The sequence below is a fragment of the Schistocerca americana genome, chromosome 2 (genome assembly GCF_021461395.2).
Source record: "Schistocerca americana isolate TAMUIC-IGC-003095 chromosome 2, iqSchAmer2.1, whole genome shotgun sequence".
Lineage (NCBI taxonomy): Eukaryota > Metazoa > Arthropoda > Insecta > Orthoptera > Acrididae > Schistocerca > Schistocerca americana.
Window position 1 is genome coordinate 281,749,506 of NC_060120.1, and position 15,725 is coordinate 281,765,230.

The following is a 15,725-nucleotide window of genomic DNA, read 5'->3' on the forward strand; positions in this document are numbered from 1 at the left end:
GATCGCAGCAACTCAATGCCCTCTGCTGCCTGAGCAACACCAACTGAGGTGCAGATCACTGTACTCTGCTGCAGTTCTACAGAGCCCCTGTTCAATCCCACCTTAACTATGGGAGTCTGGTTTATGGTTTGGTGGCGCCCTCGGCTTTCGACTGGCAACATGAGCTTTTGGGACGCGTCTGGTGACCAGCGTCCTGGTGGAGGCTGGAGTCCCTCCATTGAAGGTTAGGTGTGCACAACTGCTCGCCAGTTACATTGCACACATTCGTAGTTCTCCTGAGCATCCGAATTATCGTCTCCTTTTCCCATCCATAGTGGTTCATCTCCCACATCAGAGGCCCAGGTCAGAGATTACAATCGCAGTTCACGTCCAATCTCTTTTGTCTGAAGTAATTCTTGCCTTTACCACCTACACTCGAGGTCCATTCACATACACCTCCATGGTGTACACCTAGACCAAAGCTTCACCTAGACCCTTCACAAGGTCCTAAGGACTTATTAACCCTGCAGCTCTGTAAGGTGGCAGAATAAATGGTCAGATTCGTACCTTACATGAAACCTTAACAAATCGCAATGATAAGGTGAAGGTGACACTTAACGTAAATCGACAGTTATGAGAACATTTGCCTATCAATATGTAATGCAAAAAGGGATGACAGTCAATCGACTGACCCTGGGTCAGGTGATTCAAGCTGGAGGGCTGCCTGTAGCGAGGGCATCGGTACAAGAGCAGAGAAGAAGCTTTAGAAAACTGCGTTTCAAAATTCCAACGGGATACGAAGAAAAGCAAGTGACGCATTTTCATCCAGCAAGTGCGACAACAATAACTACTGGAATACAGCGAGCGCCAATACTGCCAGCTAAATAAAAGATTCTAACTACTGAAGTCACTAACTACTGATAGGCATAGTTAGCAAATGAAAGATTTTGATAGAGAACAAACAATGTATTTACCTTAATAATATTCAAAAGTCGTAATATTAATATATCAGTTCATGATATCCAGTATTACAAATTTACTCTTTCTGATGGACACACTTCCAGATCGTCCGCTCTCAAAACTCCGCCATCTCTCTCCCCTCATCCACCACTGCTGGCGGCTCACCTCCAACTGCGCAACGCGACGCGCTGTTCACATCCAGCTGCCCAACACTACAATAGCAAATACTCCAACAATGCAAACCAGCCACAGACTTCACACAGCACAGTCAGTGATTTTCATATCATATGGAGCGCTTCGTGGCATTACCAACATAAAACCTAAACAGCCTACTTACAAAGGTATTTTTGTTCTGTTGTTGCAACTAGAAAAAGCCGTGAATTTTTTTCACCAGACGCGTTTCGCTTTATTGAAGTAAAGCATCATTAGCGGCCTGTAACTAAGTTTATTTACATTTTGATTCGCTTTTAGATCGAAAAACAGTTCGTTAAAAATAAAATGATTTCTACTTACAGTGATTTTCGGTTGATTTCACGCTTACATCGGGAAATGCCGTCTCTAGCACATCCTTGTTTATCTGCGTTACACACTGATAATAAAAAAAAGCAACTACGGACACTATGGCCACACAAATGAAGAATGAACAGTTAAAATTTTTAGATGTTCAGGAAGATAGTAAACTGTCGTGGAAAACCCACGTTCAGGATCTTTTTCAAAGACTTAATGCTGCCATTTTTACTATTCAAACCGGCATCTGAAGTAACTGATAGTTCGAAACGAAAAGTAGCCTACTTTGCTCATTTTCGTTCGCCTATGGTGTACGGTATTATATTTTAGAGAACTCTTCCCATTCTAAAACGGTAATTATGGCTCAGGTCGTTGAGCGACCATGCCGACTGCTCCTATTCTACGGGTACAGCCCTGCTCACTCTGTACGTGCCTACACTTCCCTTAACAGATTTTACGCCAGCACTTGCCCCCATTACCGAACGCTCAATTCTTTGATGCCTCAGGGTTTTTCCTATCAGTCAGTCCCTTCTAACAGTCGAGTCGTGCCTAATTTTTCCCCCCATTTCTTTTCAGTGCTTCTTGATTTACTATTCGGTGTACTGGATAATCTTCAGCATTTTTCCTTAATACGACATTTCGAAACCTTGTATTTTCTTCTTGTCTTAATCATTAATTGTCCACATTTCACTTAAGTACAAGGCTAGAAGACAAATACCACCAGAAAAGACGTCCTAACTCTTACGTAAAATAAGAGAAAGGCAGCCGCTCACCTACAGCTGACTGATGTGCTCCGCATTGCAACATAACAGGAAAGAGTATTCACACTAGCTTTCGAGCTCTTGCTTTTTTGCTAGTAAAAGAACATATATTCAGACACTCAGACACACAGACACCCTAACACACAATCCCGTGGCCGCGTTGAGACACTTATATTTATTTCGATGTCGACAAATTCATCTTTTTGAAAAATGCTTGTCTTGTGCCTACTTTGGGTATCAAGAGACATTTTGCTGCCAAATAGCAAAACTAATTTACCACTTATAGTGTCTCATTTCCTAATCTAATTCCCTCAGCATAACCTTATTTAATTTCACTTCATTACTAGTGTTCTGTTTTTGTTGATGTTCATCTTACATCCTCCTTTCAAGACACTGTCCATTCTGTTCTGCTGCTCTCCCAAGTACTTCGCTGTCTCTGACAGATTTACAATGTCTACGACAAACCTCAAAATTTTTATTTCTCCTGTATGAATTTTAACTTCCTTTCCAAATTATTCGCAAGTTTTCTTTGCTGTTTGCTCATTGAAAATATTGAATAACTTTGGGGATATGTTACAACGTTGTCTCACTCTATTTTCAACCACTGACACCCGTTTATTGCCCATCGGTTCTTATAGTTCAAGTTTGGTTTCTGTACAACTTGTACATAATCTTTCGCTCCTTGTATTTTACCCCTCCTACCTTTAAAATTTCAAAGACTGCAGTTCAGTAAATGTTTTCAAAACTTTCTCTAAACATACAAACGCTATAAAAGTAAATCTGTCTTTCTTCAAAGTGTCTTCTAAGACAAGAAGCAGGGTGAGTATAGCCTCGTGCGTTCTTACGATTCTCTGGAATTCAAACTGATCTTCCCTACCAGTTTTTCCATTGTTTTGTAAATAATTCGTGTTACTATTGTGCATCCGTGACGGTTCGATAGTATTCACACCTGTCAGCTTCTGCTTTCTTTGGAGTTGGAAATATTACATTCTTCTTGAAGTCTGAGGGTATTTCAGCTGTCGTATGTATCTCACACACCAGGTGCGACAGTATTTTTGTGGCTGATCCTTCAACGATCCCAGTAATTCTGGGGGAATCTCCTCTGCTTCCAGGGGCCTTTTTTCAGTTGAGCTCTTCCAGTGCTCTGTCACATTTTTCTCGCAGTATCGTATCTCCCCTCTAATCATCACCTACTTCCTCATCTCAGTCTGTAATATTACTGCCTTCGAGTGCATTTTCTTGTATATCTCCTCCATATATTCCCTCCACCTTTCACTCTTCCCTTCTTTGCTTAGTACTGTTTTGCCGTTTGAGCTTCTGATATTCATACATCAGCTTCTCTTTTCTCCAAAAGTCTCTTTAACTTACCCATAGGAGTCATCTATCTTTCCTCTAGTCATGCAAGTTTCTACAACGTTGCATTTCTGCTCTAGTCATTCCTGCGTGGCTAATTTGCATTTTCTTTCACTCTCATTTTTAAATGTCTGTATTCGCTTTTGCCTCCTCCGTTTGTTGTCTTTTTATATTTTCCATTTATGTTGGTTAATTTCAGTATCTCATACAATACACGAGGAATACTATGAGGCCTTGTCTTTTTAATTATTTGATCCTGTGCTTCCTTCACTATTTCATCCCTCAAAGCTATCCCTTGTTCTGATCTATTTGTTTACCCCGTTTCGGTCAAACGTTGCCTAAAGCTGTCTATGAAACTGAACAAAATCTGGCTCCTTCAGTTTATTCAGGTCCCATCGCAAGTTCTTCAGTTTTAATCTGCAGTTCATAACTAATAAATTATGTTCATTTTCACATTTGTCCCAAGAAACGTCTCACATCTTGTTTATAAATCTTTGTCTTACCCGCTATATAATCAATCTGAAACCTTCCTGTGTCTCCAGGTCTCATCCAAATCTATATCATTCTTACATGCTTCTCAAACTAAGTACTAGGAGTGATTGAATCTACCAGGCGACTTTCTCTTTCATTCCTTCCCCCTCCCCCCCCCCCCTTCCCCGTCCATGTTATCCCACTATTTCTTCTTCTCTTCCTTTTGCTACCACAAATTCCAGTCCCCCAACGCAATTAAATTTCCTTCTCCCAAACTGTGAGTAGTTTCCTTTATATCATGGTACTTTCAATCTCTTCCTCATTTGCAAGCCTAGTTGTCATATAAATTTGTGCTACTGTTGTGGGTCTGTCTTGGCTACAATAAATTGTTCACTATGCTGTTCACAGTAGCTTGCCCGCATTCCTATTTTCTATTTGATTTTGTGTTGATAACCGCGAACTGACCTTACCGGAAGTGCTGTTCTTCGTGGCAGCCCACTTTACTAATTCTCACTATATGTAACTTCAAGCTATCCAATCCCTTTTTTAAATTACATAGCGTACCTACCCGATTAAGGGATTTAATGTTCCGTTTTCCGATCAGTAGAATGCCACTTTTGTTTATCCTGATGACAACAACCTCCCTGCCCGAATGGGGGATTATTTTACCTCCGGAATATTTAACTCAAAAGGATGCCATCACCATTAAACTATACAGTACAGCTGCTTACCCTACTGTGGAAAGAAATAAAAGCTGTAATTTTCCCTTGCTTTCAGCCGTTCGCAGTACCAGTACAGCAAGGTCATGTTGGCCAATGTTACAAGGTCATCATCCAGATTGTTGCCCCTGCAACCATTGAAAAGGCTGCTGCTCCTCTCCAGGTACCGTTGCCTCAGGGTATCTACAGATATCCTCCATTGTGGTTGCATCTACGGTACAGCTATCTGTATTGTTGTGGCACGCCGCAAGCCACACCACCATGATTCATGATTGGGGGGTGGGGGGAGGGAGAACAATTATTTTATTGATTGCGACTGCCATTTCGAATATTACTGCTCAAATCAAATCACCTATTCTTCATACAATAATGAGTAAAATATCACAGTGAGCTAGTGATATTCTTATAGTTTCATCGTTTTGGAAGGGAATATCTGCACCACCGGCTACAGATAAACACCAGTAGCAGCTTCTCGTAGGACGAGCTGAGTCACCTGCATGTTTAAGTCGCCACAAAGGAGCCCATTCCTTCTTAAGTAGCGTTCCCCGCCTTATCGATGTCAAGGTACTCAGAATTATTTTGTTTATCCACTATAACTCAATCTGGTAAGAAAATAAGACATTGGAAATCTGTAACTTGAGGTCGGTCATCTTTATACTCGTATCCGCTATGTATTTCCGCATTGTAGAAGAGGCACTAACGTCTTCAGCTATTTAATGTCCTCATTATATGCGTATAACTGCTTCATTTCCATTTCATGAATATATCCGCCTTGTTAGCTGTAATTGCCGCTCTAAAGCAACCGGTATCTTCTGACACGGCCTGGGACAGAGAAATATGACGGGTCCTCCCGCTACGCACTGATAACAGAAAAAAAATAATTAAAAAGTGGCGATCGTAAAGACTCGCGCCTTTGTCGACAGTTCGATCTTGCAACGTTAATTACGAGCGCTGCTTTCGTCTTATCTCCAGCTGCCTGCCACAATTTTTCTATCATAACAGTCTCAATAGACTAGCTGTCCTTAATATTCTGTCACGCACTCTTTTTAATATCTGCGATACGAACTGAGTGATTACGTATCAAATGTAAACAAGGATACTCCGATTCAATACAGAGCTATCTGTTAAATAACAAAGCACTCCTGAATCGTTGTAAAATGTTAATTTCAAACAAAAATATTAATTTGGACGGATGAATCTTCAATATTCATCTACGTCTTGCTGCAAATCACACTTTAGTGCCTCACAGAGTGTTCACCGAACCACTTTCAGAGTATTTCTCTACCGTTCTAGTCTCAAATAGGCGCGGAAAAAATGAACACTTAATTCTTCCCATGCGAGTCCTGAGTTCCCTTATTTTATTACGATTATCATGGCACCTTATATAGATGGGTGTCAACAAAATATTTTCGCATTCGCAGGAGAAAGTTGTTGATTGAAATTTCGTGCAAAAACATCGTTGCAACGAAAAACGCATTTGTTTTAATGCTTACCACCACAACTCGCTTATCATACACGCCACACTCTCTCCAATACTTGGCGATAATACAAAACTAGATGCCCTTCTTTGAGCTTCTTCGACATCCCCGTCAATAATCCAGAAGAGGACGGACGAGTACAGTGTAAGCAGTCACTCTAGTATACCTGTTGCATCTTCAAAGTGCTCTTTGGTTCGACTTCCCTACAAGATCTTCTGTGTTATCGTCCAAATGTTGTTATTGTTGTGGTCTTCAGTCCTGAGACTGGTTTGATGCAGCTCTCCATGCTACTCTATCCTGTGCAAGCTTCTTCATCTCCCAGTACCTACAGCAACCTACATCCTTCTTAATCTGCTTAGTGTGTTCATCTCTTGGTCTCCCTCTTAGATTTTTACCCTCCACGCTGCCCTCCAATACTAAATTGGTAATCCATTGATGCCTCAGAACATGTCCTACCAACCGATCCCTTCTTCTAGTCAAGCTGTGCCACAAACTTCTCTTCTCCCCAATCCTATTCAACACCTCCTCATTAGTTATGTGATCTACCCATCTAATCTTCAGCATTCTTCTGTAGCACCACATTTCGAAAGCTTCTATTCTCTTCTTGTCCAAACTATTTATCGTCCATGTTTCACTTCCATACATGGCTACACTCCATACAAATACTTTCACAAATGACTCCCTGACACTTAAATCTATACTCGATGTTAACAAATTTCTCTTCTTCAGAAACGCTTTCCTTGCCATTGCCAGTCTACATTTTATATCCTCTCTACTTCGACCAGCATCAGTTATTTTGCTCCCCAAATAGCAAAATTCCTTTACTACTTTAAGTGTCTCATTTCTTAATCTAATTCCCTCATCATCACCCGACTTCATTCGACTACATTCCATTGTCCTCGTTTTGCTTTTGTTGATGTTCATCTTATATCCTCCTTTCAAGACGCTATCCATTCCATTCAACTGCTCTTCCAAGTCCTTTGCTGTCTCTGACAGAATTACAATGTCATCGGCGAACCTCAAAGTTTTTATTTCTTCTCCATGGATTTTAATACCTACTCCGAATTTTTCTTTTGTTTCCTTTACTGCTTGCTCAATATACAGATTGAATAACATCGGGGAGAGGCTACAACCCAAATGTAAGTTTTACGTGATAATTGTAATAGCTAGATACTCAGTCGGTTTGGTAGCCTTCAGATTTGTGTGATTTATCGTGTAACCGAAATTTAACGGATTCATTTTAAAACTGATGTCGACGACTTCATAATTTTCATTACTTACACTACTCGCGCGATACAGATATTTTATTTGAATCATTCTGCGATCGGTTTTGATCTTCTGATATCTTAACTAAACGGTTAATGACGGCATCATCTACAAGAAATCGGGGAGCGTTTATGCAGATTAGGAAGAGCAGAGCGCCTGTGACGCTTCCTTAGGGGAACACCACATATAACATCTGTTTTACTCGATGGCTTTCCGTCGATTACTACGATCAGAAATCACGAATCTAGTGGCACAACTGAGACGATACTCCATAGGCATGCAATTTGATTATAAGTCGCTTCTGAGGAACCGTGTGAAAAGCTTTCTGGAAATCTAGAAATATCGAATCAATTTGACATCCCCTGTCGACAACACTCATTACTTTGTGTGAATAAGGAGGTAGTTGTTTTACAAGAACGAATATCTACTGCAAGTCGATATCAGTGACGTAAATCTGCAATTTGGTGGATAACTGCTATTTCCTTTGCTAAGTACTGGTGTGACCTGCGCAACTTTCCAGGTCTATTTACGGATCTTCCTGTGAGCGACCCGTTGAATATGATTGTTAAGTAAAGGGCTACTGTTTCAGCAACTCTGGATGGAACGTAACTGGTATACAATCTGTACGCAAGACTTGTCTTTACTAAGTGCTTTAAGCTGTTTCGCTACAATTAGGACGTCTGCTTCAAGGTTACTCTGTTGGCAGCTGTTATTGATTAGAATTCTGGGGTACTTACTTCGTCTTTGAAAAAGCGTACTTAGTGCCTCAGATTTATTGGTACTGTCATCAGTAACATTAGGATTCCAGACTGAGATTTTCACTCAGCAGTGGAGTGTGGGCTGATCTGAAACTTCCTTGCAGATCAAAACTGTGTGACGGACCGAGACTCGAACTCGAGACCTTTGCCTTTCGCGGGCAAGTGCTCTGCCATCTAAGCTACCAAAGCACGACTCACGCCCCGTACTCGCAGCTCTTGATCTGTCAGTATATCGTCTCCTACCTTCCAAACTTCACAGAAGCTCTCCTGCTTCCTCCTTGAGAGCGCAGGAGTGCTTCTGTGAAGTTTAGAAGGCAGGAGACGAGATACTGGCAGATCAAGAGCTATGAAAACGAGTCGCTTGGGTAGCGCAGATGGTAGAGCGCTTGCCCTCGAAAAGCAAAGGTCCCGAATTCGAGTCTCGGCCTGACACACAATTTTAATCTGCAAGGAAGTTTCAACGTTAAGATTACTACCACACAGTGAGGGTATTGATTGTCTTGCCGCTGGTGTACTTCGGATTTTCTGCCAGATTTCGACATAGACTTTCATTTGTGGAAACTGTTAAAATCATCTTGTATTAAAGTCGGCACTACGTTTCGAGCTAAGGTAAAACATCGTCAGTCAGGGAGATTTCAGTTTTTAAACTTCGTATGCTTTTTTCATTGCTTCTGCAACATTTGGTCTGACCTGATCTATATATCATGGGAGATCAGTTCCAACTCTTATTGATTCATTTGGTATAAATCTCTCCATTGAGGAAATTCTGCAAGCGCCTAGGAATCTGTGCGATGCTCTGGTTTTCCATCAAAATAAACTCTGCTTCGAACGCGCCTCCGTTGCAGGCGTCATTTTGAAAAGAACGGGAACATTACACGATGTCCCACAGCAAATTCCGCATTTTTCAAAAGAAATTAGCCGAGAAAAAAATGTGTTACATTACTTACTGAACGCCCCTCGTAAATTTGAATAAAAGTAGGTTACATAGAAAAATACATAGCTCAAGCAAGATCGGGCGCAGGTGTTGACACTCTTCAGATGTTACTGTACACTGCCTGCCAAAAAAGGAAGCATCCTAAAGACATAGTCTTATGTTAATGTGACTTTGCACATGTGCACACTGTCGGCAGGTACGCAAATGATTAGAGCTGGCAATTCTCCGTGACAGGTAGAGTACACTAGAGTCCTCTCTGTTCGGTATTGTTACCAGGCCTGCTTCTGTATACAGGGTGGTCCATTGATAGTGACCGGGCCAAATATCTCACGAAATAAGCATCAAACGAAAAAACTACAAAGAACGAAACTCGTCTAGCTTGAAGGGGGAAACAAGGTGGCGCTATGGTCGGCCCGCTAGATGGCGCTACCATAGGTCAAACGGATATCAACTGCGTTTTTTAAAATAGGAACCCCCATTTTTAATTACATATTCCTGTAGTACGTAAAGAAATATGAATGTTTTAGTTGGACCACTTTTTTCGCTTTGTGATAGATGGCGCTGTAATAGCCACAAACGTAAAAGTACGTGGTGTCACGTAACATTCCGCCAGTGCGGACGGTATTTGCTTCGTGATACATTACCCGTGTTGAAATGGACCGTTTACTAATTGCGGGAAAGGTCGATATCGTGTTGATGTATGGCTATTGTGATCAAATTGCCCAATGGTATCCTGGACGACATCATCCAAGTGTCCGGACCGTTCGACGGATAGTTACGTTATTTAAGGAAACAGGAAGTGTTCAGCCACATGTGAAACGTCAACCACGACCTGCAACAGATGATAATGCCCAAGTAGGTGTTTTAGCTGCTGTCGCGGCTAATCCGCACATCAGTAGCACACAAATTGCGCGAGAATCGGGAATCTCAAAAACGTCGGTGTTGGGAATGCTACATCGGCGTCGATTGCACCCGTACCATATTTCTATGCACCAGGAATTGCAGGCGACGTCGTGTACGATTCTGCCACTGGGCACAAGAGAAATTACGGGACGATGGCAGATTTTTTGGACGCGTTCTATTTAGCGACGAAGCGTCACTAATCAACAGCGGTAACGTAAACCGGCATAATATGCACTATTGGGCAACGGAAAATCCACGATGGCTGCGACAAGTGGAACATCAGCGACCTTGGCGGGATAATGTATGGTGTGGCATTATGGGAGGAAGGATAATTGGCTCCCATTTTATCGATGGCAATCTAAATGGTGCAATGTATGCTGATTTCCTACGTAATGTTCTACCGATGTTACTGCAAGATGTTTCACTGCAGAATGGCCATGTACTTCCAGCATGATGGATGTCTGGCACGTAGCTCGCGTCCGGTTGAAGCGGTATTGAACAGTATATTTCATGACAGTGGATTGGTCGTCGAAGCACCATACCATGGCCCGCACGTTCACCGGATCTGAATCCCCGTATTTCTTTCTGTGGGGAAAGTTGAAGGATATTTGCTATCGTGATCCACCGACAACGCCTGACAACAAGCGTCAGCGCAATGTCAATGCATGTGCGAACCTTACGGAAGGCGAACTACTCGCGCTGTTGAGAGGAATGTCGTTACACGTATTGCCAAATGCATTGAGGTTGACGGACATCATTTTGAGCATTTATTGCATTAATGTGGTATTTGCAGGTAATCACACTGTAACAGCATGCGTTCTCAGAAATGATAAGTTCACAAAGGTACATGTATCACATTGGAACAACCGAAATAAAATGTTCAAACGTACCTACGTTCTGTATTTTAATTTAAAAAACCTACCTGTTACCAACTGTTCGTCTAAAATTGTGAGCCATATGTTTGTGACTATCACAGCGCCATCTATCACAAAGCGAAAAAAGTGGTGCAACTAAAACATTCATATTTCTTTACGTACTACGCGAATATGTAATAAAAATGGGGGCTCCTATTTAAAAAAAAAACAAATTTGATATCCGTTTGACCTATGGCAGCGCCATCTATCAGGCCAACCATAGCGCCATCTGGTATCGCCCTTCAAGCTAGACAAGTTTCGTTCTTTGTAGTTTTCTCGTTTGACGCTTATTTCGTGAGATATTTGGCCCAGTCACGATCAATGGACCACCCTGTATAAGAGGGCTAAACATATCAAATGATGAGTGATTATTGCGAAGCACACTGTGTAGTCAAATGGTTCAAATGGCTATGAGCACTATGCGACTTAACTTCGGAGGTCATCAGTCGCCTAGAACTTAGAACTAATTAAACCTAACTAACCTAAGGACATCACACACATCCATGCCCGAGGCAGGATTCGAACCTGCGACCGTAGCGGTCACGCGGTTCCAGACTGAAGCGCCTTTAAACGCACTGTGTAGTCCTGTGAGGTAACGTTATCAGCACCTAGTAGTCTGGAAGGGACCACAAAGTGGTTATTCATTTGGTCAGATGATAGAATCGTCCAGATTTATGGGGTATTCGGATGTGATAGTGGCCCAATACTGAAATTCATGCAAACGTGAGGGCAGATATCCTCGTCACCAAGATTCCAGTCGACAACATCTGGATACCGAAGGGAGGATCGCTGTGTTGTGCACGAATTACATCATAAACCTTTCACACCTGTGCCTGCCATTCTAGACTAAGTAATGGACACCCTACAATGTTCTGTGTCATCTCGCACCAGTGATCGGTGGCAAGCAGCAGTTGGTCCAGACTCTAGGGGATTACTGTCCCTAGTGTATGCTGCTGTTAACACCACAACAAAAATGGCGGCGTTTAGAGTGGTGCCGTGACTGGCAAGCATGGATTGGGGATGAATGGCTGTGACCTGCACCTCCCATGCCGTGCAGTTGGCGGCACCCTGCAGACAGGTCCCATTGTTCCACTCTGCTGGGGAGGCACAGCTGTGTCACTCCTGGCATCATGGTGTGGGAAGCCATCTGGGTATAGCTTCAAATTTCAGCTGATAGTAGGGATACCTGAAGACACAACTGAACCTCACAGACATCCTACGCCCTCATGGCCTACCTCTTTTGCAACAGTATCGTGACGCCATTTTTCATCATGACAATTCTTATCCAATCATGGAATGTGTCTCTGTCAACTGACTGCTTGATGAGGTACTCCTGTGGTTACAGAGATCACTAGATATGTCCCCAGTAGATGTGTGGAACCAGCTCAGATGTTAACTGTGTCGCAGAGGGAGTGTCCAGAACATCAAGGACCAGTTACAGCAAATGAGGATAAACTTGGCTCCCAGGAAGATACACTGACTTTGGATACCCTTCCCAAGTGAATCAGTGCGTGCATCGGCGCCATATGGGGTGCAACGTAATACTCGTAATATGGACCATAGTGCTAAGTTCTTTTTACACTGACACTATTTTGTAATCACTGAAACAGCATCACATACCCTCTCAACACGTAAAGTTTCATTTCATTGGTTCTACTCTTTTTTGTCAAGCATTTCATGTAAATGTTGTACATGTATATTTTCCATTGTATAAGTGCTATGGCCAGAAAAATTAATGCCTGTGTAACACCAAGGATCTCGGACAATGGAAGATGGGTGGAAAGAGGGGTAGAAAAAAAGGATTAGCTTGAGATTTTCTAGAGAACCAATGCATGAAAATGAGGATATGACGATAGCAATCAACAGTTAGTAAAGAAGAGAATACAGGCGGAATAAGGAAGGTGTAATTCCAAATGATTAAAGGTACTGAGATTCTGCAAGCAATTTGTGAACGAGGAGGAGCTAAAACTGTGAATTACAATGATAATAAGATGTATGTGTGCCAACGAATGGCTTCGACTCCCCGACAACGTATCTACCGAAACTTTGTCTCGGAATCTGACAAAAAATCCAAAGTATGTAAAGTACGCTAGCGTCAAGACACAGACAATGTCTTCACTGCGCGACACCGATGGAAATACTATCGACGACGGTGCTATGAATGCAGAGTTAAACACAGCCTTTCGCAATTTCATCACCAAAGAAGACAAAGTAAATATTCCAGAATTCAAATCAGGAACCATTTTCACCGTGAGTAACTTAGAAGTAGATATCCTCGGAGTAGTGAAGAAGCTGAAATCATTTCATAAAAGCAAGTTTTCTGGTCCAGACTGTGTACCATTTAGCTTTCTTTCAGAGTATGGTGATGCAATTGCTCCATAATTAGCAATCATATACAATGCTCGTTCGATGACAGATCCGCAGCCAAAGACTGGAAAGTAGTACAGGTCATGCCAGTAATCAGGAAAGGCAATGGGAGTAATCCACTAAATTACAGAACAATATCATTAACATTGATATGCAGCAGGATTTTGCAACATACAGTCAGTCAACACGGATTTAGAAAACATCGTTCTCGTGAAACTCACACGAAGTGTTGAGTGCTCTCGATGATGAATTTAAAATTGATTCCGTATTTCTAGCTTTCCACAAGGCTTTTTTTTACACTGTGCCACACAAGCGGCTTGTAATCAAATGGCGTGCTTATGAAATATCACCTTAGTTATTCGACTGGTTTCGTGATTTCCTATCAGAGAGGCCACATTTCGCAATAACTGATGGAAAGTCGTTGAGTAAAACAGAAGTGATCTCTGTCGTTCCTCAAGGTAGCATTATAGGTCCTCTGCTGTTCCTTATCTATGTAAACGATTTTGGGGACAATCTCAGCAACCGTCTAAGTTGTTTTCACATGATGCTGTCGTTTATCGTCTAGTAATGTCATCAGAAGATCAAAACACATGTGTAGGGTGCAAAAATTGGCAATTGACCCTGTGTAATGAAAAGTGTAATGTCATCCACATGAATGCTAAAACGAATCAGTTAATCTTCGGTTACACGATAAATCAATCAAATCTGAAGGAGGTTAAGTTCAAATAAATTCCTAGGAATTAAAATTACGAAAAATTTAAACCGGAAATAACACAAAGAAAATGTTGTGAGAAAGACGAACCAAAGGCTGCGATTTATTGGCATAACACTTAGATGGTGAAATATATCTGCATACACTATGATTGCCCGTCCTGCTTTAGAGTACTGCTGCCTTACCAGGTAGAATTAACGGAGTACATCGAGAAAGTTCAAAGAAGAGCAGCACGTCTTAGGTTATCGAGATATAAGGGAGAGAGAGTCACGGTCATGATATAGGATTTCGATGGGACATCATTAGGACAAAGGCGTTTGTCGCTGCGACGGGATCAGCTCACGAAATTCCAATCACCACCTTTCTGTTCCGAATGCGAAAACCTTTTTTTTTTTTTTTACGCCGACCTACGCAGGGAGAAACAATCATCATAATAAGGTACGGGAAATAAGAGCTAGCACGGAAAGATATAGGTTTTTTTCCTCGCGCTGCTCCAGAGGGGAATAATAGAAAATTATTGTGAAGGTAATTCGATTATCCCTCTGCCAGGCACTTAAGCGTAATTTGCAGAGTATCTTTGTAGATGTAGATGAACGAACGGGTTCGACTCCCCCACAGCAAATCTACCGGATCTCGGGTCGTGTGCCCAGCCGCCGGAGAGGCGAGTGCAGCGCTTGTTGTCGCGGAAGTAATAGGAGGCGGAGACCGCAAACAGGAAGCAGTTGCGGCCGTGCAGACCACATCCTCGGGCGGGCCTTCCGAGGAATCTTTCGCAACAGGCTATCGCCGCGCGACAACTGAAACGCCGAGCCGCCATGGCAGCGGAAGGCAGGCGCTCCGGAACTCCTTCTGCTGCCGCGGAAGTGATTCTCGGAACAACACGTTCAGCAGATATCGCGCTTGCGTTCTGCTTTCTTCCTTTGCAGTCATCTGTGACGGAGGTCACGTCCTCCTCAGTTGTTCTATAAACACGCATGGAAAAATGACTACTGAGCAACAGGTGCGAAGCAATTGGGATGCAAACCCAACTATCCTGACCACAACAGACATTGGCCCATGTTTCTCTGCAGCAGAATTTGCCGCCGAGCTAGGAGGAGGACTTTAAAGACGACGGAGTCGTATTCGGGCACGATGGCCATCCACATTTACAGTAGGTTTACCATGATTTGCCAACGGTCTCGCCGCAGTGGTAACACTGGTTACCGTCACATCACCGAAGTTAAGCACTGTTGGGCTGGGCGAGCAGTTGGATGGGTGACCATCCGGTCTGCCGAGCGCTGTTGGCAAGCGGGGTGCACTCATCCTTTGTGAGGCAAACTGAGAAGCTACTTGACTGACAGGTAGCGGCTCCGATCTCGTAAACTGACATACGGCCGGGAGAACGGTGTGCTGACCGCATACCACTCCATATCCGCATCCAGTGACGCCTGTGGGTTGAGGATGATACGGCGGCCGGTCGGTACCGTGGGGCCTTCATGGCCTGTTCGGACAGAGTTTTACCATGATTTCCATTAATCGCTTAAGGTGGGTTATGTATCGGGTCAGGGTTTAGTGACGCTAGACACGGAGCGTCAGTGACAGAGGGTAGTAAAGGTCATTTTCTATGAGGGATGGCGGGGTGGGGGGCGGGGGGGATGGGGGCA

At 42.8% G+C, this 15,725-nt stretch overlaps 1 pseudogene; it reads left to right on the plus strand.

Annotated features, from left to right (window-relative positions):
* Positions 1–15,250: 15,250 nt before the first annotated feature.
* On the plus strand, positions 15,251–15,368 carry LOC124597212 (annotated as a pseudogene).
* Positions 15,369–15,725: the final 357 nt, after the last annotated feature.